Source organism: Apteryx mantelli, chromosome 15 (genome assembly GCF_036417845.1).
Source record: "Apteryx mantelli isolate bAptMan1 chromosome 15, bAptMan1.hap1, whole genome shotgun sequence".
Lineage (NCBI taxonomy): Eukaryota > Metazoa > Chordata > Aves > Apterygiformes > Apterygidae > Apteryx > Apteryx mantelli.
Genome location: NC_089992.1, coordinates 6798482 through 6824215, shown reverse-complemented (window position 1 = coordinate 6824215; position 25734 = coordinate 6798482).

Below are 25734 nucleotides of genomic sequence, written 5' to 3'. Positions count from 1 at the left end.
TGTCACTTCGGACTCTCTAATGTCACGGAAAAAAAAGGGAGAGAGAGAGAGAGAGAGAGAGGGAGAGAGAGAGAGAGACAGAAAAAAAAAAAAACCCTGTGCACAAAAAAATAGCAGGGTAATAAGCCTGTTTTCAATGCTCTAAATAGCTTTCTGTCTACAGCCCCTGTGTATCCCTGTGAGCTGGGGCTGCCGCTTGCTTCAACAAAGCAGCGAGGGTTTTGTGTGTGTTTAAAAAGGTTGATTCTCTTTGCCTCCCTATCACAGCAAATGCTTATCATGATGACAACAAGGCGTTGGGAACGCAGGTCGGGTGGCTGTTACGTCGGCTGCTGCGAAAAAGCTATAATGCACTTAAAAAAAAAATGTAATCCACTCAAGGTGGCTCTGACTTTTAAGTATGCAGAACAGCTTGAGAGAAAGGCACCATAAAAGCAAAGTAGTTTTGAAAGGGGCCTTTCATCTAATATTTTATAAAGTATTTTCTCTATGTCGCAGGAATAAAAAGTAAAGGGTTGCCAGGTACGTTTGCCCCCATGCCTTTGGTTTAATACTCTGGAGTTTAAAGATACTGCCATGTAGATTTTAACAAAGACAGCCCTCAGTAGATCCATAATTTAGCATTCATTGAATTTTCCCATTTCTTTTTAGGCTTTGATATGCATATTTCATTGCATTAGATGCTTCCCCCTCCCTCATGCCCCCCTCCACCCACCTCCCAGAGATGTAGCACATTTTATAACTGATGTTAAAATGTTAATTTGCACAAGGTAAGTGGCCCGGAGGATTGAGGGCAGAGGCCTTTTCTTTATTAGGATTTCAATTAGTCACGGGCCAAGTTGGGAACGCCCAAGTTCTGGATTTGCAAGCCGCCCTTGCCAAAGCTGAGATGCAAAAGCTCCTGAACTCCTAGACCCAACCACTGGTTTGCTTTCCTGTTTTCCTGGTGGGATTTCCAGTTCTCACCCCACCCGGCACTGGAACAACTTGCATCACGGTAGAAACGAGACTAGCTGTGATTTGAGTGCCAGGCTCAGATAAATCATGGACATTTCTTTATAGAAACTTGGAAACCTCTGTGGTTTTTTGACAGGCAAAAATTGGGCTGGGAGGAACACAAATCAGCAGGATGCAATAACGGCAACATGCAAGCCAGCGTAAAATGGGTGGAGGTGACACAGATATGTAACGCGCACCTCTCCGGTATTCTGTGGGGGTGCAAAACGGATGTAGCTTTAATTCATTTAGAAGGCTCTGGGGACTGAATTGAGTCCTAATGAAAGTTCCCATTGAAGTTAATGGACCTGATTCTCTTCTCATTGCAGGGAGTAATTCTAATTAAGTCGATAGAGTTACACTAGCATAAAAGTGGTCTATGTGAGAGGACTAGCAGGTCTTGTGAGAGTTGAGCCTCCTAACGACAGGACTAAAATTGAACCCTGCAAATTCCAATCACTCTCACACTGAAATAAATTCAGCGTAATTGCATCGAGTCACATCCAGCAGGCAGTGGCCTAAATTCTGCAGGATTTTTCCTTGGACATAACTGCAATTCCACCATCTTCCTCATGGAAATGAGATCCAAATTTTGCCTTCAGTGTAAGCACAGAAGGAAATACAAGTCTGCGAAAGGGGACGTGTTTAATTTGATTATTGCTTATTACTATTTTTTTTGTCCATGCTTGCGTCCGGACCTGCTCACCAAGGATTTGATCCAGTGTGTATTGAAGCCAATAGCAAAGCTCCTGATACTGTCTCTCTATTTGACAGATGTCAAATAGTAAAGCAAATGGAAATTGAAAGGAAGGCATGGTCACTCCTTCCGAAAGCTTTCTAGCTATGGAAATGCATTAAAAGGTATGGGGCAGAGAAGGAGCTGACCCTCACGTCCCTAAGATGGTGCAACAGCCTTTGACGGTACTAGCTGTCACCACCAGAGCTTCCTGCCTTACGACCAGAGGCGCTGCCGAACACGGCAAGAAAGGAAAACCGCGCAGCGATAACTCAGCAGCCCACTTCAGATTCAGCCCAAGAGCAGATGAGCCATACCCACCCGTGTCTAAGGTGGAGACGGCCACTGTAGCAAACCCCAAGACAGCTGGTTAAAGCTACACTTTTTTCTCCCATACTTTTGTCCTCTGAAAGCGTTTAAGCTTGGTAATGCATGAAATATATATTTTTGCAAGAAAAAAAATTCTCTGCATTTAAGAATTTATTAACAATTTACATAATTGCTTAAGTAATCTGCATAATTGACAGAAAGTTTAATTTGACCCTAGTTCAAATGCAACACTTATGGTTTTAAATTGAAATGGGTATAATTCATTTATGAGAGTAATTAAGCCATAGTGTCTAACAAATACAATGTATGCTGCCTGAGGCCTTCAAGGCCAGAACATGCTATTAGGACGTTTTATTTAAATATGTCAAATCTGTTCATCTCCAAAGCCGCCTGCGTTAAAATATATCGAATGTCTTACTTGACCTTTAATGTGCCCTATTGAAAACAGGGCATTAAAAAAAATAAAAATAAAAAAAAATCACAGGCTTTCCTGCATGCCTAAGAAAAGGCAGGAGTGGTGGATGGGAGAATGAGGGAGGAATGCTCTGAATGAGATTATCATACCTCTTAGCAGCTATGCAGCTTTAAGGGACTGGTTTTGCCTTCATTAAGTGAAATCCACTGCCATGTGCAATGCCAGCATAAAGCTATTTACAACCACGTAAGCCATCCAAACAGAGCTTAAGCGGTGCAGAAGTCTTTGCGTCGGCCCTCTGCGAAGAGGCAGCCGAGCAATCCCTGGAAATCCCTTGATTCCTCAGCGACCATTCAGGTTCTGTTAACATGAGTCAGGAGAGAGGAGGCCACCCCAAAACGTGAGGGCTAGGCAGCAGTCTCCTCCCAGATTACCCTTCTCCAGGATGGCTACTGAAGGTTACAGCTGTCCTTTAAGGATAGATTCAGGAAGCCTTACCCAGTCTGGCTGATACTTTCCTTCAGCTTTATTCCTCTTGAAATTGTGGATGCACCTCAAGGTCCAAGACAGCATTTGACCCAAGAAACATGAATCTGATTGTAAGGGTTTTCGCTTCCCTGTATTTGGTTGTGTGTAAGTATATGGAGTCTAATCAGCTGTAATCATTTTGTCTTTAAAGTTGGATAATAAAAGGCTGGTTAAGGTTGCTTCTGAAAAGCAAGGCCTAAATCTGTGGATGTGTAGTACATTTTTTTAAGAAGCCCAACTTTTTCTGTAAGTCAGAAGAATAAGATACATCTGGAGTAGAAAAAGCAGTAAAGGCCTGTTTACCAGGAAGAAGAGGAGATTTTGTATCCTTGCCTTTGGATTGTTTTCTTTTTAGCATGTTGCAAAGCCGAGACCCCCTTTTCGGTCTGAGATTTTCCAGGGTTTAGGTCTGAGGCTGTGAACCCACACCTGATTTCATCTGGTTCTCAGGGCCAGACAGCTAGCTGACTCATCCACTAAATACAGCTCCAGACTTGTTGGAATATAACAAAACCTCAGCTTCTCAGTAATTGTAAGTCAGGTATTAAAAGGATGACCGTTCTGTCTTGAATAAACATCCAGTATCATCAGGACTTTGCAGTACATGCTGGAGTTTCTGATCTTTCTTCTGCAGTCAAAAGAAAGGCAGTATGAAGCAGGACTTTTTTCTCTCAAGAAGTATGTCCCTACTGTATTTTAAGTTAGACCTGCTCACTTTTCTAATTAATATATTATGTGATATATATATAGGAGAGACAGAGACAAGACGCAGGATGAATACATGCCAAGCAGCTATCTCAGTTACCAGTTGTGTAGATTAAAGCTGTCTGATATTAGGGAATTTATTAAATGGCTTCCATGAGCTACATGAGAGTATAGAGAATAGCAGTTTTGCCCACTCTTGTGATTATGTCACTAGTCTCATGATAGATGGTGTTTTTATCTAAGGTACCAGCTTCAGGGAATGAGGAGTATGAAAAAATTTCAGCTTTCATTAAAAAAAGAGAGAGAGAAATAAGGAGGGCTGGTGATCAAATCACAACAGCTTAACAAGTTACCATGAGTCAGCTGAGCTCCAGTAACTGTCCCTGGGCATGCTTTTATCTGAATGCAAATGCTAGCTTATATGATATAACTTAGCCTGCCATGAACGAGGACAAAATGAAGTGTATTACTTTGCATATGCCCCAGGCGGAAGAATGTACTTGCAGAAAATCACTGGAGGTTCAGCTGACACGCGGTAACTTGCCACAGTTCCCTGACAGTGAGTAGGAAGCATACATTTCTAGCCTGTTTGCAGACAAGACGTATCATTGGAAAACACCACCCCAATCAATCCTTAATGAATAAGGCCCATTAAAAGCAAGCACATGCTTATTGATTGATTGATTGATTTTTGAATTTAGATTAAGAAGCAATCAGCCAATTATCCTCTTTCCCCACCCCTGAAATCAAGTTCATGATTTCAGAATAATTTTCCAGGAAATCAATAGTAAGACAAGAAAGAAGAAACGTCCAGTCAGCTGATCAGTCTGAATGACCACGCATCGTTCCAAAATGAAGTTTTAAACTCCCTGTTGACAGAGCTAAAGAAGTTCTTATGAGGACTTCAGAGAACAAATGTGAGCCCAAATATTAGAGAAAAAATACCAGAACCTCTTAAAATGTTGTTTGTTAAGTCATTGGATTCTCTTCAACTGCACTTGTCTAATATAAATGGATTAAGAATGTCAAAGCCAGTATCATGTAAGCAAGGGAGTACACTGTGGTTTTAAGAAAAGGTCAGATTTAAATGTCAGAAAGGGGTCATGTTTCTGATACTGTGTTCTTAATAAATGAGCGGGATTATTAAATCTTTCTGTTAAAAGAAAAGAACTACAGGCTTTTGCTAGTGTTCGGTTGCACCTGGGAGGACTCATTCCCTCCAGTGGCTCAGCATAGGGACCGCTCTAGATGACGTTTAGGTGGAGCACCCTGGGAGCGGGGAGAGGAGAGTAGTGGGGCAGGAGGGTGAGGATTCAGGGGGATTTCCTAGGAGATTCCCACTACAATCATGCCGTCAGCCTAGCAAGGCTGCTTGGAAACTCTGCAAGAAAAACTGACCTCAGTGTAAAAATTGGGCCATTGTACATATCTTTCTGAACATCTTTGATTCCAGAACATCTGCCCAGAATCAAGCACCACCAGTGAATTACTGATCATCGTTACTGATCTAATAATAATCTCATAAATAATACATCGCCTTCAGCTTCAGGCACCCTCGTCGGCAGCATGAAGTACTACTAACCCCGAAGGCGCTGATTTCTTCAGAAGGGCCTCAGTTCAGCTTGTACCATCAGTTAAAGGTGCACGGGTTTCATAGCATTTAATTGCCTGATTTGCAGTTTCCAGGTAGACATCTAGATAGCAGTTAGATACTTAGCTAGCATAGAATATTTTTATGTCTATAGCAGTTATTTCTGCAGTAAAATAATTATTACAATTTTATATAGAAATTATTAATATATAGAATAACAAATAATATTTACTATTTTAAAGGTACCAAAGCCAGTCATTTTGTGTTACATGAAGGTTTAAAGAAGTATTTATCTGGAAGAGAAGGTCTGTGATTATACGAGTCAATTGATTGATCATCATTCATTCCATTTCTTTCTGAATGTTGCTGGCTAGATTCTGCAGTCCATATTCTACATGTAAAGCACTGCAGTGAGTAAATGTGTGTGTGAAATTACAGCCAGTTATTATACATTGTTAACTCTCTACCTTGCCATTCTTAGTCCATGCTAATAATAGCTTTATCAGGGATAGCTAACTCCAATATAAACCAAGAGTGGCTAAAGGGACATCAGTTAAATTAGAGCCAGTGTATTAAAACTTTTTCCACACATCCCTTGCACTGATCATTGGACAAGGCTTCCATGTGTCTGTGGGTCGGACCCTCCCAAGCATGCTATGCCCATGTAGCATTGCAGCTATCTCCAGTGGGTATCCTATCAGAATCTGACTTGTTTTATAAAGCCTTTCAGTTCAAATCAGATGGAGATTAGGTTCAGATACTAAACCACATCAGTCTGTCATATTTCCAAAATGTCTTTAACATGTAAGTTACTCCTCTGTTAAAACCTGAATGAAAGGGTTCACATCACAACTTTGGAAAAATGGTGAAAGCAGTCATCACTGAATATATCTCAAAAGCCAATCGCATTTAAAGTCTGAGAAACAGATTCTTCTATCTCCCTTTCCATGGTTCATAACTCCAGAAGAAATCCACCTGAAACCAGTAAGACTGCCAAGGAGCACATGCCATACAACAGGAACAGGAGTAGACAAACCAGAGGGAGAAGGGAGTGCTGGGTCCTTAACAGAGCCAACACTAAAAATTGGGGTGTCTGACTATGGTATAATTTCAGGAATAAATCCCACAAGTCTAAAGTTTTGCCCACTTACTGTCTTTTTTCATTCCATGCTTTTATCATACATTGTATTCTTTGCTCAGGCCGTGGCACATTATTGCGTATACCCACAAGTAATTGTAAGGGCAGCCGACATCATTTAGATATCAAAATACCTGATAGGGCATTTAGATGTGCAAGTGACCTTAAATACACCCACGTAGAGCTGAGAGTACAGAAATGGAGAGAGGGCTTTAAAATCTGGCCTCTAGAAATTAAGTGCAGGTGATTCTGTATCATTTCATTTGAAGTGGTTCTAGCTGGGCTTGGAATTTGCATCCCTGCACCATTAGAATGGCCTGGAGTTTCTTAATTACCAAACAAATGGAGAGTAGCTGCTTGATTTTGACAGCTCCTTTGTGTATCATTCTTCACAGAACATGAATGATTAATGGAATTTTCCCAACACAGTCAAAGTTGTTTACTGATGGAATTAAAGCTGAAATTGGCAGTGCTCTTTAGGGAGGACTTTTTCTATAATGTCACCAGACCTGCCAAGCACTCCTAAAAAATAGGGACAATTAGTGATGGGTCAGAAGGATTCTGGGTATTAAAAGGTTTGGTGTTTTCCAATGAAAGTGAAAAGGGAGGAAAAAAGCCAATAAGAACAAAAAAGCCTTTTCTTGGTCATTTCCTTCAGGGAGTAATATCCCTGGACCTGAGTTCTGCACCTGAATTAAAAGTGAAAAAAGTTAAATTTCAGGGTTTGAAGATATGAAGTAGATAGCAGGAGCCAGGTGAAGGAAGGCAGTGTTCAACTCTTTTTGTTTAAAGTACTTATAGAACAAATGAACATGTTGACTAGTTGGCTTCAGCCAGTATAGTTTTCACTCAGTCAACACAAGGTAACGCATTATCCATAGGAGTTGAACTTGAGAGACAGCTGGTTATCACGGAGCAGAAGAGCAGTACAGGAACAGCACAATCAGAATAGCTATGTTTAGACAACAGCATTTGTGGCTTTGTTGTCTTCAAACTATGCTTTTGAGCTTTAGAAGTTCCTAGAGGGCCAGCTAGCTGGCACAGAGGGCAACCAGTACTGGAAGACAGAAGAGAAGATGGTTGATGCTAGGGCATCCTGTCTTGTAGGGGAAGAGGGAAATTACAGTGGGTGTTAGGATGGCCCCAGGAATTGTCTTCACTGGAAAGGTACCAGTGTAGATGCTGGGGAAGGCAATGCACATGTGGAAAAGATGGAGAAGAGGTTGGTTCTCATCGCACACAACACTAGCATGAAAGGAAGCTGATTCCAACGGTCAGGGAGACCTGCACACTGACTCATCTGGAATTACTTTGATCATATTCATATGTATTGTTTTTCCCCTGTACTTTCATCATTTGCTTTCTTGTCCCTTTACATTGCTAGATTCCATAGGCAGAAAAATTTGTGGGAGTAATAACCTCCCATCAACAGTGGTTCATCTGGGACACACTTACGAAGTTCATAATAAAGGCAAGCCCTATGCAGCATGCTTGATGTTTGAAGTGTTTTATGAACAACTTCACACCAACCCCAGGGATAGTTAGATAAGCATGTGATTTATTTTTATTCCCATTTTCCAGATGGAGAAAAAATAGTGAAGTGACCTTCTAAAGGCCGCAAAGGGAGTTGAAACTGAGATGAGATCAAGGAGCTCCTGACTACCCTGCCTGTGGGGAAAACATCAGATTGTTCTGCATCTCTCTTCTACATCTATTGCACTGACAAAGGCCTTTTGCCACACTCATGTGAACATGCCTAAAAGATGGATTTTTATGGCTGTAGTAGAATCTGGTAGCTAGCCAGATACTTTGGTTTTTAACTATCCCATCTCATTCTTCCCTCATGTGTTTCCCTCCCTCCTGCCTCTAAGTATTTTTCAAAAAACATGCAAAATTACCCATGAGCAAGGCTACAAGGGACAGCACAAAGCCAGTGAAGTCATATGCCTCCTATGCTTGTATAGTTAGCAGCAAGTATATATAATACAGCCCTGCCCTTCCTCTTCTAATGAAAGTGGCTCACCACCAGGTACGTGATCGGCTGCCAAAGGAGATTAATCTCCCTTTTTAGCATGTGTTTTGAGGTTGGAAGGGATATCAGTTGCTTTGGTATGTTTTTAACATCATCTAAAGTGTAACCAAGGGATATAATCATACCCTTGGGAGAGCAAAGGTACAATACGTAGCTAAGTGCCTCTAATCCACAGCAGCATGATTATCTATTGATAACTACCTCCTCCCCTTCAGCTGTCCTACAGATCCTGAGTTTGGTTAATAAAAATAAACGAATTCAGCATGCCACAGCATGGTACAGGACGTCTATCAGGGGTGTCAGGGCTGGGGAAGGTTAACTGTTCTGTTTTGTTTTCTTTTAATGCAAAAACCAACTGGCTTGGTGATCTTCAGATATACACAACATCTGATGCCAGATATTCACTTGCACAGAGAAAATTAGTAGATGTACAAAAGAGAAGGCTGGGGCAGAGGAAGGGGAAAAGACTGGGGCCAAGAACTGGGAGCCAGGTCTTGCCGTGATGTACTCTTACGGCCTTTGTGATCCTGGGCAAGTCTCTTAGATTATTTTTAATAGGTAGGTTTGGATGCAATGACCGATATTAATTAGAAAGCAAAAGACCCTTTCACCTTCTGCTGCTAAATTTGCATCTGAAGTTAGTTATCCGTAGTTAATCCTGTACTATTGTATCCTAAAGCCAGACTTCCAGAACTGATAAAATCCTGCAGTATCTGTTGACATCTGTAGGATATATGGTTTGGAAATACTGTTCATGATTTTTCCATGCATCACTCTCATTTTCTGTGAAATAGGAACAGCAATAGCACCTTAATTCTCCACCATCCGTCTAAAGTTATAAGAAGGTATACTATTTTGCACTTTTTATGAGAAATGGAAGAGCTTCCCAGCAGGGCCCAAGGAATGGTGTAAGCCAGTCTTGGAAACACATCCTGAAATATGCAGTGCTGACTTTCCATAAGCACAGATAATAGATGGTGACTGATGTGCCTGAGTCTGATGGCACTTGCACTGGAGCTATTCAAAGTTATTTGTGTTACACCATCATAAAGCAAAAAGGAAAGTTCGCATGGTAAGGCAAGACGGTACAGGTCCAAACCATATATGCACCACAGTGTCATTTGGTTGCTGCCATTCCATCACTGGGAATCAAACCTTGAGGAGAACAAATGCTCTCCTCATGTTTGAAAAGTATCTACGGATAATAGAAGCTCTTAATAACAGCAACAAAAAAGCTTATTTCTTCATCCGTCATGTTTTCCAAGCAATTGTTCTCTTGAGAAACCTCCAAACAAATAGCCAGAAGTGAGTGGTAGGGAGAAGAAAGATATATAAGAATTCTATCAAGCAAGGCACATCTTGGAGCTACCTAGTCCTTATACTGGAATGTTACATTCATGTTCCTTCCTGATGCTGGCAAGGGTGGGGTAGCAGTTTGGGAAGAAATGGGCGTATCTGCAAAGGCATAGACTCTACTTGAAAAAAAAAACTTTTTTTGGAGGAATGGTCTGTCCAGCCATTCCAAACATCCTCAGAGTTCAAGCACTTCTATAATGTTCATTTGATCATGGAGCTGGCTGGCTCTTACACTATTTTAAACTTCCCAGAGGTAGATAACCATCTACTGTAGTGAAAAAAAAGAAATCCATTGATTGCATGCCCAGGCAATACTTACCATGGACTGTACTTATTTTGGCTAAAGATGTACAAGGAAATAAATAAATTTTAAAAAAGCCCCTAAGGGAATAAACGATTAGCAAGACAGTTTAAAAAGCAACCACAACATCCTGACATAATGGAGCCACGGCAAGAAATTCCAAGTAATATAGTCTCTAACAAAGGAGGGCCTGTCAGGTCAGTAACCCAGAACTGAGGTAATGGTTTCATATAACAATAATGCTTGACTTGGTATTCATTTTCAACCCACAGTGGTAAAAGTAAAGTTCAGCCTAACAGCAGCTGTCAAATACCTTCAGCTAATCCCCCAGTAGCTGCTTTGGTACAATTTTGGTGATGTAATACATCATATCACCCGACCCCAACAAGGCCACCGCACTGTTAACACTTTGCCCTTGGGAGGCACATGAGTGGGTCTGAGCGGTTAGAAACTTCCCCTTAGGTACTTAGGAGAAAGACCCGCTAACGCTCCCAACTATGACTCTGCTGTACTTCGTGCCACAGTAGTGCTGAAATGTGTTTCTTTCCAAATCATTAAAGCCTGGCATTTCAGAGCTGGGCTCCAGGGAAAATGTCCCTGGCTCACTGTGCGTTCCCTCCTATATTTCGAAACGTAGATGCTAAGCTTCAGTGCACCTTCCTGCTGGATTTTTAAACGGCTTGGTGTTCTATAGGCTTCAAAATATTATAAATATTGACACTTTTTTTCTAAATGTGTGCTGTTTAGGGTGTTTCTACTGCTTGGATTATGTCACATGCTGTGAGTAATAGGATGGAAAGAGCTGGGTTAGTAAAACCAGCATCCCAGGAAAACCCAAGCACAGATCTCTCAATGGGAAAGGACCATTGTCTAGAGATTGGAGTAGGATGTTGGGGCGTATTTCCTCATCAACCCTGGTCTTCTATTCTTCTTTATTCTTACCTATATAACACACGCGGTAATGCCTTCCCTGTGAAGCAAGCCTAAATTGTGCCCAGTAAGCCTCGATGTGTTTAGTATCTGTCTGTGTGCAGACAGAAGGTGGCTTGACTTGTAGTCCAAACTGGCCAGAAGCCACAGGGTGGCATTAACCTGAGATGAAATAATTCGTGAAGATGAGCAGAAGCTCATCATCATCATCAGAAGTGTTGCCATTCTAGTTTCCTTTTTTTTTTTTTTTTTTTTAAACTATTAAGCCTACTCAACTCCACCTTCTCTTCCTTCAGCATCTGTACCTGCACAGGGTTTCTGCTAGTCCATCTCTCTAAATAATTCCCCCTGAATCTTTTTGATGCAACCTTCAACATACCCTGAATTCAGGGTGGGAAATGAATGGAAGAGAGGGGTGAGAAATGTCCTCTCTCATCACACTGCTGTCAATGTCATGAGCCTATGCCACCTTTCAGAGTGAAATTCAGATAAAGTTGATGAATGTGGCCAACAGTCTCTGCATGTCTAGACAATCTGCATAGTTTTCCTTATCCAAACAAGCAAGTCTGAGACATTTAAAGCAAAAGGGGTTAGGGTGAGCTTCTAGTCCCTTTCAATAGCTTTTCAAGTCTCACCTTAACCTCGGCCTTCTTCTCTTTGGCTATTTCTTTGGATTTGAATCCTTAGTTAATGGAAAGATTAAGATTAGACTTGGCATGGAGGACACCCTGTATGGGCAAAGCACCAGACAGTGAAGTGTTTCCTAACTCCATTTCAGAGCAATTTATCTGAGAATCATTGGCAGACACTTTTTCAACCCTGAGCAAGATTATTTTACACCACAGAACAACTAACATTCTTTCCCTTTGGAGTTGTGTTTGCTATTTAACTCTACATACTTTGCCATTTCTTTGGTGTTCTTACACTGAAGGAATAATAATAATAACAATAGTAATAGTAATAACAATAATAAAAATCCAACTTCTTTTTTTCTTTAAGGTACAGCATTGTTCCACTCCACTGGCTATAACAGACTCAACTCCTTTGAAAGTAATGGAATTACATTGCCAGCACAGTTCACTGGTCTGCCTCATTTTGGAAAATTCATCTCTCTTAATGTCTTGATCATACTGAAGCTTAGCATCAGTTGCTAAGCTGTGGGAGCTCAGCATTGTAACCCAGCAGTCCCAGATCTCAACTATGCACTGAAAAGACCAAAGACTCAAATTGGCAAAATGGGGATGAGGAACTGGTCTGGACTGTGTGGTCTGAGGTCCTCCTTGGGAAGAAGGGGGATGACATGGCTAAAATCAGATGGAAATTAGCTTTTTATGCTTTCACGGGGTGCATTACTTCTATACAACATGACCCACAAGTATGCTCAATATTTAAATGACTGTCTTACTCTGAGAAGCGATTCTGACATAACAAGGAGTCTCAGGACTTCACAGTAATTTTGCTAAATTCACCAGTGAAGCAGTGATTTCTTTGACTGTAAGTCACCTAAAGTTAAGGAATCCACCTATTTAATTTTGGCTCTTTCCACCACAACGGATGCTGGTTGGTTGTAACTGAGAACCAGTAAGTCCATGCATTACAACTCCTCATTGTGAAGAGCTCTAATGACTTCCCTAAGTGCCATGCTGGCAGGTAGGATGAGGCATGTTCAGCGCAAGCTGCCTTCAAGTAATCTTGGGCCACTAACATCTCATGGGAAATGTTGCTGTTACCAAAGCCCTTACACTACTTTATATAGTGCTGGTGGCCAACATTCACCTGCATCCTCATTTCAGAGTTGTGGCAACTCATGAGATCTCAGATCTGAGCTCATTTGTTGATGGATTGAATAGACGGGATTGTCTCTGTCAATACCAATTATAAGGAGATGCACTCTTAGAAAAAAGGATTGGATGGGGCCCTGAGAAGTCACTCAGGCCACCTTCCTATATCGGTGTCCTGGTATTTAAATCCGCAAAGTCCACAAACAGACAGCAGTAAATGCTGGTAACACTGCCATGTTTGCTTGAAACAGTCCATCTCTACACCTGCAAAAAAACACTAATATTTTCACCTGAAAAACATACCAAAAACTGACAGCCAGACTCTACAGGTACAAATTCTAGTGCCTCTCCACACATACACAAGCAGCAGATGATTTTGAATGCATTTGAATTTTTAACAGTGACGCAGCACTAACACAGATTCCCCAGGCACAGAGTACCAAGAAATTCATCAGGCAGGCAGCTAGCTGAGGACTTCCCCTACCTTGTCTTACACAATGTGCACACACTAGGAAAGAAGTCATATTTAGCATACTACAATTTACCTGCATGATTAACCATTGACTGTGTTTTTGGATGTCTAATCACATTATATTGGGCTTATGTACAATTTTCTAAGTAGGCCAACTGATAGATTGATCAAGGGTAGATGGGATCTGACAGCAGAATATTATGGCAGAATTCTTTCAGTGATGGATGAGCCCACCTTGACACAAACTCCAAAGCTTCGCCTCTTAGTAATAAATCTCAGCATGAAGTCATCTGTCTCTGACCTGAAGCTCGAAATCAACGACTCAGGATACTGAAGTTTCATCGTCTTTATGAACATTTAAGTTGGCTCAATGGCATAAATATACACCTCCCGCATTCAATCTCTTTAATAGTGGCAGGCCTTATAATGTTGTTTTTATTTATTTATTTTTTTTGTTTTATAAAAGGTAGCGACTCATAACTGATTTTCTCACCAGCCAAGGAGATTGCTGCTAATAGATTACATTCTGCATGATGCTTAATGAGCCATGATTGGGAGAGGAGATGGGAAATGGCACTTCGGATTGATTTAGCAAGGATTCAGTAGAGGCAATGCCACAACACCACAAATAGCAGTAGGCTTTACTTGCTGTCATAGAATTATATAACAGGCTCCTCAGATAAAACCTTCAAAATGCCTTGCTGACTTGGGAGTTTAACGTGCATTTTTAAAGGCTATTTAAAGGCAGATTCTGAAAAAATATGGCTAGTTACCCAGAGGGCTTTTTCAAAGCAACCACAAGAGTAACTTTCACTAGATGATTGAATAGACTTAAAAAACACAACAAAATTCTCCCCCCTAGCCCATCTGCAAAATCTCCAGCATACTTTGGACCTCTAAAAATTGAAGTATCTCATTCCTTGCTTGTAAACTGTGCTACGCACAGAATATATGATGGTGTGATATGGTGTTCATACTATCCAGAATTAATAATCTAACATTCCTGGGGCTTAATCCAAGACCACTGGTGACACTGTGGCCCTCTTTTATAGGATTCAAGCATCTAATTCTTACCAATTTCAGCAGGAGGTCAGTGTTTGGTTCTTTTTGAGGATCTGGGTGCACGAGTCCTCCTATCATGTTTGTATGCACCCATAATGTAAAAAATTGAGATTGTGTAATAGAAACTCACTAAGCTCCCTGCACTCGGTAGACATTCTGGATACCCACTGCAGCTCACCGAATTAATTGAGTAATGCTTTCAGATGACCTACTGTAGACATTTTCATCTGATGGAGCCAGGAAACGGGGTAGCTAATAGACCATTTTGGAGTATTGTAAGATCACAGCAATCCCATATTTAAGGAGGTTAATATAATACTAATTGGGGCCTGGGTGAAGAGTTCAGAAGACAGATGAACCCACCTGAATTTCGAGAGTTTGAACAGCCTGAATCTTAACCCATATTCGCTACCGCTTTGAGTGGGTTTGCTTTTTAACTAAAAAAGGAAAAGAAATATCAGAAGACTGCAATAATTGTCAGCTTTTTCTGACTAACATTCTTGACTTTATCTTGTGGATTCAGAGCTGTGCTGGCTGATGACATACCAATGTCATGGCCAATGAGAAAAATCAACTTATAGGACCAAATTCACCTCCTGACTGACTCGGGTAGACCTAACTGCACTCTGCGATTTTATTCCTGCTAATATCAAAGTCTAGAAACTGACAAAGCTGTATTATTGTCAACCCCTGTAGTGAGGCCAGGAAAGTAGGAATAACAGTTAAGTTAGACCTGCGTGAATAATTCATAGGGAATAATTTATTTGATGAATTGACCTCCCTTTTTTTTTTTCCCCCCCTCCCCGTTCCTGGCCCTGTCCACAAGCTGCCTCTGATTTTCTCTCCTCCATTGTTACTCAAATTGAAAATATCCGCTGAATAATTTCTGAGGATAATTCTTGTTCTGCAGATCTGTCTCGGAGCAGTTCACCGTGAATATTTGGTATCTGAAATTCTAGTGCTAGCTAGACACAGAAATCTCATGGTGTTATTCTTGTTCTTTGCATAAAGGCGACATACATTTAAAACAGTGCATTTTCCACGATGACTGTTAGCAGTTATGAGTCAGTAGGTAGTGTTAAGCTCTGCAGGTGTGTACTTGATTGTAGGTTCCCAATTCTGACCCATGTGAGATAAATAGCACTTATAACTAGAAAGGAAATAACGCTTCCCTTGTGGGATTTTCTCATAACCCTGAAGGTGCCTCCCAGTCCAATCAACTAGCTCAACGAGAGACCAAGAAAGCCACCACTGAAGGGGGGACAAATTCAGGTTTGAAGAGCACATACTTAAGCACTGCCTACGCCACGGCCCAGGAGGTTTGGGAGCGCCCATAAGCACGAATCCTCCTGACACAGCGCCAGTCTCCGTGCACACACGGAGCGGCGACCGGTACGCGGGATCCAGCACAGTCTGCAGGACACCTCCAGGGTGAGGAAGGCAGCTGTGGCCACCCTCCACAGCTCCCACCGCCCTGGTGAGGAGGGCCACCAAGCACCTTCAAACCACCTGGAACCAGCTGAAGACTTCAGAGCTTGCTGAGCCCTGGGGCCTGACCCAGCAAAGCCCTGATCCAGGCAGCTATGAATGCATATAGCCCTTCCTTCATACTGCAGGGGACATAATATGTAAAACTTTGCACCTCCAGTGATGTAAAAGCCTGCCCCAAGGGAATGCTGAAATCTTCCTGGTTATTTTACAACTCCCGCTCTGGTTTCTGAATGCTCCAGTGCTGAGCGGCTCCCTGCTTCCCTTCGAAGCACGATCATTTACTTGCTCCACTCATTATGTTCTGCGCTCACGTCAGGCAACTAAGAGAATGCACGTCGACTTTCAGAATCAGGGGAAAAAAGGGAGCAAGACAGAGTTAAAAGTTTCAGCCATAAAAGCTTTTGACACATCTTTCTGTCTCTTTCCGTCCATGTAATCAATCTTCTAAGTTTCCAGGAGCGCCTGAGATTTTTAAAAACAGCTGTAATCTGTGGTCATTGATGGTGGAGTAGATTGTTTGCCAAACTATTACCATAACTGTCAACCGAAATCAGAAAAATAATCTCATTGTGCTGGACAGATGCCTTTCCTGCATTATTGATATAGTCACTCCAGAGTAATAGAGAAATATAAAGCATTGTTCTATTTACAAAAGGAGATTGGCCAAGTCCTTGAGAGTGAGCAGGAGGGACAGGCACTTAAAGGAAGTGAGATATAGTCAACTCAGTAAAAGTTATGTGTCAGGGTCATGTGGCCTCCATAGTCAGCAGTAGAATCTCATAGTTTTCAATAGCTTTTCCTCTCCTTTCTCACTTTCAGATTTAGTTCCATAGCTTAATCTCTGACTAAATGAGCTTTCCAGGGTTTAAATGCAGCACCGTGGAATTTACCCAGCTTTTTCCCCTTCCCTCCTCCCCTCCGGCTACCGTCCTGACCACCTCAAATACGTCTCTGGGACTGTCGCATTCCCAGAATAAGCAAAAACATTGCTTGTTCACCATGCTGCTCTTTGTAGTGAGAATAAATCAGGTCAGCTCTGCATGTTATAATACAGTAGAAGAGAATTTTGTTTGCTCACAGTCAAGATACCTCGGAAAACACTTTGCAAAGCAATGTACTAAATATGAGCATTGCAGCAAACCTTTAGGCAGGAGCAGCAGTCAGCCTGCATTTAGCCATAGCGCATGCAGAGCCTTTTACTGCTACAAATATATGTATATATAGAGAGATGGCCCAATTTTACATTGGAATCTACTGCAGTGGACCAATAATCCCAAGTTCCCAGTTACAGCATAAATGAGCAAACATCTATGTATTCAGAGGACTAGAGGTGGGGCAGGAGCTTGTATTTTCACTTGAACACCAAGCAGGAGTCACGCATGGTGGAAGTCCTGTGATTAAACTGAGGACAGGCTCTGGGAGACATTTGATCACCTGTCCTTTTTATGAAGCTTTTAGATTTTATAATTGACTCAAATTTCATGGCAGGAGAAAATTCATCTTCTCATCAGTATTTGGAAAATATAAAATTGGAATTTTTTTGGAGGAGAATTCATCTATAGAAATAGCACCCCATCTAATGTGAAAAGAGAAATTAGATTTTATAAAACTACAGTAGGTTTTGGCTTACTGTTGTTCAAAAGCAGCTAGAGATGCTAGATTCATTTTGGTAGTAACAAAAGTACTTTTCAGCAGCTTAATGTTTTGAGGCAACACATGGCTTTTTTCTTTCTTTCTTGTCATAAACACACACAGATGCAATCTTTGTCTTAGTAAAAAAAAGACAGAAATAAAATTAGTTCATCAAATTTGATGTAATGAGCATTATTGTTATACTGTAAAAATAATTTAAATGACAACAACAACAAAATTCCTTTTCCCCCAGTTTTAGTCAAACGTCTGTGAAAGAGACACTTTAGTGAAGCAAATGCATTCTCTGGTCTGAAGTGTGAAATTCAGCAGGACATTAAAAAAACAGGGCTAATTGAAGGACAAATTCTTCCTGGGTGACTATCAGTCAATTAATAGCTTGGACCCATCATGCTGACTGTAAAACATTTGTAGCTTTCAAATGAGAACAAATTATTGCAAGGAAAAAGCCTGACTGGCTTCATGCAGAAGGACAAACGGTCCATGGACAGGAAACGAATGTATAAAATGCCCTTGACACTGCATTTGTCTCAACGCGCTCTTCTGCTCAGAAGTTGTTATATTCGAGATACCGAGATGTCCTGACTCCATTTGTCCACGCTGCGGACTAGGGATTTCACCCAATCCTTTGGCGCATTACACCACTAACTTGCACCTATCTCTGGCACGCAAGAGTGCACACACACGTGCACACGCACACAGGCAGATACCAAGCCCAATGGCGTTTTTAATTGAAAAGCATAAATTTGGCCTGCTAAATCTATTAACGATTTGCTTTAATTAGGAACCCAGCTGCTTCCTGAGATTTTGCAGTCTGGGTTTCAGAACTTTAGCCATACTGAAAATGAGTCTCTAGTGAGTTGCTTTGAGTCTTTCAGCTCAGCATTTTTACAGACTTGTTGGAAGGGAGATGTTTCTAAAACTTTCCCCAGCGCGCCTGTCACCCCTTCCTCTCTGCCCTTGGGTGATACAGACATAGAGAATGTAAAGCAGCTCTCCTCATCTTCAAGCACATCTTAAATCCAGATGAAGTTTCCCTGTTCTTACAGAATACAGTCAAGCCCACTACCCATCTCAAATAGCTTTCAGAGAGGCTCAGGCGGGACCAAACTAAGACTTGTTCCTGCCACCCCGAACCATCCCTTCCCCAGCGCAGAGAGTGCAGGTACTTAATCAGACTTCCTAGTAAGTAATGCCACTGTTACTTTCTTTCATCAAGTAATGGTGAGTTAAATTCAGAACTAAACCTGCCAGATTTAAGGACCCTGCTGAGGGTCTTAGAGAAGCCAGGCAATAAATGTACCCTTTTCTTGGAACATTTATTTAGTTAGATCACACATTAATGAACTTTGGGACACTCTGGCACTCACTCCTGCTAGGTTTGCATCGGCAGTACTAGCCAGAGGGGGAGCACTGGATTTTGATGGATCCTTTTGCAAACTTACAGTCTGCAAAGCCTTTCAAGTCAGTGGTCAAATTACTTTGCCAGCATCTCCCTTTCTTCCTGGGGGTGGGAGCTTGTGCCAAGCAGGGAATCATTTTTGCACTTGCACACCAGGATCGGTGGGAAAATGGAGAGGACTTAGCGCTTGTCCATCTACAACTCCAGAAGGTCTTTCCCTAGAATTAACTTACCGACAAAACACACACTATTTCAGTGCCAGCACATGATCACCAAAAACATGTCATGCTCCCAAAGAGCCAGGCAGGCCCCGCATAACTAAAGCTGCTTCAAACACTTTCATTTTTCTTTAATATCCCCCTCACTGTATATCAACTCTTTTTCTGTGATACAGCCAATATCTTAGAGCTATCATCCAGGTGAAAATGGCAGTCTTGAGGTTAAATGATTTTTTTATATATATGTGTGTGTGTGTGTGTGTGTGTGTGTGTGTGTGTCTTTTCCACCTTCATTGTTTTTTCTCAGTTTTTCTGCCTTACTTTCCCTTCATTTTTCCCTCTCTCACATAGGACTATCATTAATAATGTTTTTTTGTACCCCCCCCCCAACCCAATGCCAGTTTCAGATGCTGACAACCACACAAGTACCCCAATGGGTCTCCAGCCCATCGGAAAGCATGGGAGGAGGCGGAGGAAGGAAAGCAAAGTCAAGTGAGGTAGCAATGAATATCACCTCACATGTGGTTCGGAGGAGAGAGAAGACCTGGTTTCACCCATGCTCATGGTTCCTGACAGACTGATGCTGGCTCTGCTCCCATTTGGCTTCCCAGAGTGATTTCTTAGCATCACCCTCCAACCGGAGAAGAATTTGCTGTCTAGTGGCCTTTACTATTCAACCAAAAGTTCTCTTCAGCTTTGCTTCTGCTACTCAGAAAAGCTTTTCAAATAGCTCAGCACATGACTATGTTAGTTTATTTTATCAGTCAAGCTTTGATGCATTGATAAGAGGCATAACAGCAAAACTTGAACATATTCACTAACGAAAATAAGCAGAAAATGAATTCCTCACCAGAGTTGGTCAGAAAGTGGGAATTGCTTTCTGCAAAAAATTTCGGTTGATAAGGTATAAAAAATAGACCTGAAATAGTTTCATATGCGCCCTCAGTATTTCAAACAAAAAAGAATTCCAGCCTCCTCAAACAGAGCTGAGAGGTGTTCCCCAAAATAAGAAGTTCATGCAGATCAAAAGCAAACACTGAATCCTAGGCCCTTGCAGAATCCCCCTGACCAGACATGTGGGCACAGATTTAAGGTCCGTTAGTCCCATTTTTGTCATGATTCTCTGCTCCTGAGATCATTACATGAGAATCTCAGATGGCATTAAAGGTCTCTAGTCTGTAACATAGAAAAATGGAAACCTTATATCTAAACATTAGATGAGAAAAATGTAATTCTCCTCCAATATCTACTTATTTATTTTGAAACCTCATTATATTCAAGTCAATCTTATGCTTTTGGATGGAAGGATATGCTTTATGAGTGTTATATACTCAAATACATACTTTTGCATAGATCTGAATTCTGTATTTCTAGTTAAGATATGAGCTAATTTTTCCAAGTCTAGGCTGAAGTTTTCCAAGCATAGATTTTTGATTTTTATTTGGCATTTCAAATTCTTGACCAAAGAATGGGAAGAAATCCAGCAACAATGTTGTTACCCCCGTCACTTTCTAGCTGCTTTAGCTTTAAAACCTGGCATATTTTGAAGACAGCAATAAGATAAAACAGTGATCAACTCCGACTGTAATCTAGAAGAACACAAGTGCAACTCAGAGTGATGCACTGTATCCCTTAAACTCCATAACAGCTTCTAGCCTTTGCTTCCCAGGCCAGTCTTAATCAGCTGGGCACTGCAAGCTTCCCCTCGTTAGGCCACCATGCCACTCTGACTTCTGCCATGCAGCCCAGTCCCAATCACTCAGGTCTCCCGCAGTTTATTTGCACTGTGCCTAGGGAAATTCTGCACACACACGAAGCCTGCACGAATCTTGAAATAGGAGTGGGGAAAATTGGGGGTTGGAAAAGGCTCTGAGCTAGGTCTCTGGTTCCAATAGCTGTTTCCAGACCTCATCAGCGAAGCTCTAAATTACAGCACTGAGGACAAAATCTAAAACCTATATGGGAAAAAGAGCTAGGGGATGGGTTTGCACGGAGAACATTTCCAAGCAGTCCACTAGGGAGAAGTGTCCTAGCTACTCGGGACTGGCTGAAAGCTCTTTTACATAGGAATAAAAACAAACCTGTGGATGACTATGTGATAAAAGCACACCGATTTCAGAATGCTGGGAGTGGGGCCCCTTCTTGTGCATTAATTGCTATACAGCTGAGTGATTTCCCCCCCTCAACACTCCCCTTTTCCCTCTCCTCCCAAAGGGCTGTTCAGCCACCTTATCTTAAGTCTTCTTTTGCTTGTTTACTAAATCTTCAGTCTGCCGGCTCAGGGTTAAGGACCCTCAACTTAGGTATGATCCTCTACCGCATGCTTCAGTTCCAGGGTTGACTCCTAAGTAGAAGAGTCCTTAAGCCTCAACAAGCAGATTGAAAACTCAGTAAACAAGCTGAAGAAGAGAAACTCAAGATAAGAAGTCCAAGTCTCCAGCCACAGAGACATGAAAAGCACTTTATATATTATATATTTACAAAGAGGTTTTCAGTGACTTTCTGATGATTTACAGTATGTTTTGTATTTTTTTGTTCTCTTTCCCCCCCACAACTCTCCCCAGTCAGAGCTGGGTTTATTGGTTACCTATTTGGGGATGCTCACATTTAGCTCAATAATCTTATTAGTTAAATACTGAGAGAGAATACGCAGAATTACTTATTTTTCTCAAAAAGAACATATGTCAAAGAAAGTTCAGTAAATTCTTTTTAAAAAATTGTTTCTGCAGCCTATCAGTGTTCTGGAGGTATACTGGGAATAAACTTACATAATCTTAGATATATTTAAAAGTTTCCATGGAAACCATCTCTTTGTCAAAAGGATAACATTGCTCTGGCTTATTTGTAACCCATACCTTGTAATGTCCAGGTCATGTGTGCGGACCAGGAGGCGATTCTGATGCCACCAAGTGAATCAGCTTGGCTGTTTTCAGTTCTCAGCCAGAGGAGAAGGTGCAAAGTAACATTCCTCCGTTATCTGTAAATGGAGACAATAACAGCGAAACAGTTTAGGTAATCTGATGCTGGAAATATCTAAATGCCAACCTGCCTGCCTCCCCTCGAAGGAACCCCCTGGTTATGCTAAGTGTTTCTGTAATAGGGACCAACCACGCAAGGTCTCAGCACTCCTTAAGCAAGGATGTTTGTTTTGCATGTCGCAGGTTTTCCTGCGGGAATAAGCGGCTCTCCTAATAAACGCTGCTTCGACAGCAGCGTTGCAGCCTGCCAGGAGCCGCTCGCAATGCAGCGCGTTTGTGCATCTGCAAAGACATCTGCAAAGTTGCATTCCTCATTCTCCCGCCGTTCCTCTCCCCCTCTTCTGCCAACTGCTTCTCCAGGCAAAGGGGGAGGGCGAGAGGAGCAAAGAGTCCAGCCTGACCTTCCTCCAGCCCCCGGAAGCACTGCAATAACAGCAGGTGTAAACCGTAGCTAGGCTTCTAGCTGACAGCAGCTGGGAGTCAACAACAGCCCATCTTATCCACTTCAGAAATGAGCCCTGGCTGATTGGACAAATATTTCCTATTTACCAGCTTCTCCCCCCTCCTGGATAATTCTAGGGTTAATCCACCGCACCACCTCCTCAGCCCAACCCCATGATATTGACACTTAAGAAACACAGAGCTGTTTATATATCATTGGAGAGCTCATACTATCAATTTTCACATTAGCGAGTCCAGCTATTGCTCTCTTCTATCGGGATCTATTGAGTGGTGGCAGTAGAGATATCCGCTGTAGTGAAGGAAAAAAAAATACTTAGCTGTCTGATGAAATGTTTTAAATGCATAGGGTTCACCTTGGGGTTGGCTGCTGCTCAGATTTTATCCATTAATAACACGCAGGGCTGCCACACTACTCTCCAGGGCTGATAGGAAAAATAGTACCACTTACAGATCCCTTGGTTTGCCTCAGGGAGAGTGCACCAAATGCAGCACATATCATACATTTTGGGGCTGGAATTTACTCCGCAAGAAGGGAAAAAAAAAATCCAAACATTCTTCATATTAAAAAACAAAAACCCAACCCTACTCCAGAAGCACAGACAAAGGGAAGTTGCCACGTAGGCCGGGAGTTGCTGACCCCAGGTGCTTTGCTTATGCTATGAAGTGCCTCTAGGCAAAATGGGGGTAAGATTTCAGTGTAAAGGGCCTTTTTCAGCTTACTGCCCTGCAGGTTGACATTTGACCCAACAGGGAGAGAATCTGAATTGTTATAAGGAGCCAAGTACAAAAGAGTGGACTTTTTCTCAGCCATCCTGTTTCCAGCAAAAGCATCTCATTTATTTATATTTTCTTTTTTTCCTACCACTGAAACAATTCACAGGAAAATGATCATCAGAATGAGAATTGTTAACTGATTAGATTATTGTCAGCATTCAGTACAAAACAGCCAAGTGCTCAAGGGTAAGTATTATTTTCATCCAGTGATGAGGCTAAGAAAGGATTCTGCACCCAATTCCCTGAACATTAATGATCTGAAGATATTTGGGTTGGGTTGCATTGTTTTCCCTTCTCTTTCAAAGTGAGCCACGGAGCTCTTTGCTGCCAGGAAGTGTTATTTAAGAATATGAGTTTCTTTTGTAAAGGGAAGGGCATAATTAGATGTTAAGAGCTGATTATTGTATTGTTCTCCACAGAGATTTGCAAAGGAACTGCATTTGAAGAAAGAAGGGAAAGTAAGTATTGTGCTTGGAAAGTGAGAGGTATTTGGCTTCGATGTTCTACACCGCCGTATCTGAAGCTTTTCACAAAAGATGAGAAGTAACCAAACTTCATTGCTCTCTGCAAATACAACCTCCACTAAAGCAGCCCCAGGACAGCCACGGCCTGTGGGACACTCGGCGACACGTGGGTCATCCCATGCCTGCTGCCACAACACCTTTAGCACAGCCTACTCCACTGGAAGCCTTTCCTCCTCCAAATGTTTCTGTCCTGCCTCTCCTACCTGTCGGCAAGCAAAGACAGCAGTTTGCTGGTGGCGTGGGCCAGCAACACATCGCTGTGCTGGGGAAAGGCAAAGCTCCTGCGGGCAGAGAGACGCTGTTTCGAGCGGCCTCCGAGACCCGGTGCCTGCGGCATGGTTCCTAAAGGCACAGTGTGCTCGTGCCACAGACCTCACTTTGGGTTCATTCGTGACAAAATAAGGCTCAGTATACCCCTTCCCCTCACTTCTTGCTGTCAGAGCAGAGAGGTCACGGACTGAACCATCCAGCCTATCGCTTGCAGGGAGACCTGCCAGATCAGGGCTGAACTTCACCAGCAAAAGGAAGGCAAACACTGGAGGGGAACCTCTACAGCTGCAAGCCCTGGCATATTTAACCCAGAAAGCAACAGAAGCTGAATCTCCAGGACTGAGGATCTTTTTTTTTTTTTTAAACAGCACTAGAATCAGCCAAATAAATCAAAGTTAAAAGACTATGTGTTGTGGGAAGCTGGCATTAGAGTCACAGTCCCAAAGACCCGCAAAATCTCCAACCTCCACAAGCAGGTATCACTTCAAACAGAAAGCTGTGAATCCCTTCTTTTTTTAGGAGCTTTGTGAAACAAACGGAACTTGCCTGCACACTGCTGTTTTCTACTACTCCAGCCCTAGGGACCTGTAGTGCTTCCTCCTGCTTCCTCCCTTAGGCACTCAGGCAGGCAAGATGTTTCTATCAGGCAGCTCTCATCAGAGAAACACCTTTGCAAGCAACAAACCCTTGTTGGGGGGACAAGAACCCATCTAGCTCATCCAAAATCACTGAAGCAAGAAACTTAATACAGGAGATTGGCTAGGCATTTATCCTGTATGTTGCACCTAGAGGAGACCTGGGCTGCAGGTAGACATCCACTGTCTGAGTACCTCTTAGCCCTGCAGCATACGAGAGGGGAGATAGGGTGTTCCAGTCACCATCCACAAAGATTAATTAGATTAAAAACCAAGCTGCCGAACCTCCAGCTTTTCTCTCCGGAGGCTTCTAGCAGATTGGTCAAGAGGACAACCAACATAGGCCTTCAGAAGCTGCTGACCTCCACTTGTTTTTCAGCAGTGGCAGGTGTGAGGGGAAGCTCGACTGATCTGAGCATTCACTTCTTTATTACTCTTCTCACCAAGTGACAAGTGCATCAGCCCTGCTTAACACCTCCTGAAGCCACAGAGACATTATGTCCTCAGAGCTGCCTCTTTCTGCTGCCACTTTCTTCTCCTCAGTCTCCATTATATATTACCTAGGTTATGGAGTTCATCTGAAATATGCCTCACAGCTCAAGTCTCAACTAGAAAAACACTAAGACCAACTATGCTTTAAAGGCTGCCACGATGACCCGGCCATTCACCAGGACCTCAGCACCGTGCTGGCCTGTTTCACCTCTGCTTATGGAGTCTACGCTAGCTTTGGCAAGCTGGGAAATGATGGAGTTTTAAACAACGGCTGGACTCCTTCCTAGCAGTTCCCAAGGGATGTGCCCTTTTCTCCTCCTAGTAAAGGAAACAGAGAACATAGGAATAGGTGTTATCTCCTGCTCACCTTTTCCACTCCATCTTCCAAGGCTCTGCAAGACAGTTCATTAAAGTCTTTAAGGCTCATTTTAAAGTTTACTAGGAAAATTTTTCCTGCTACTGCTA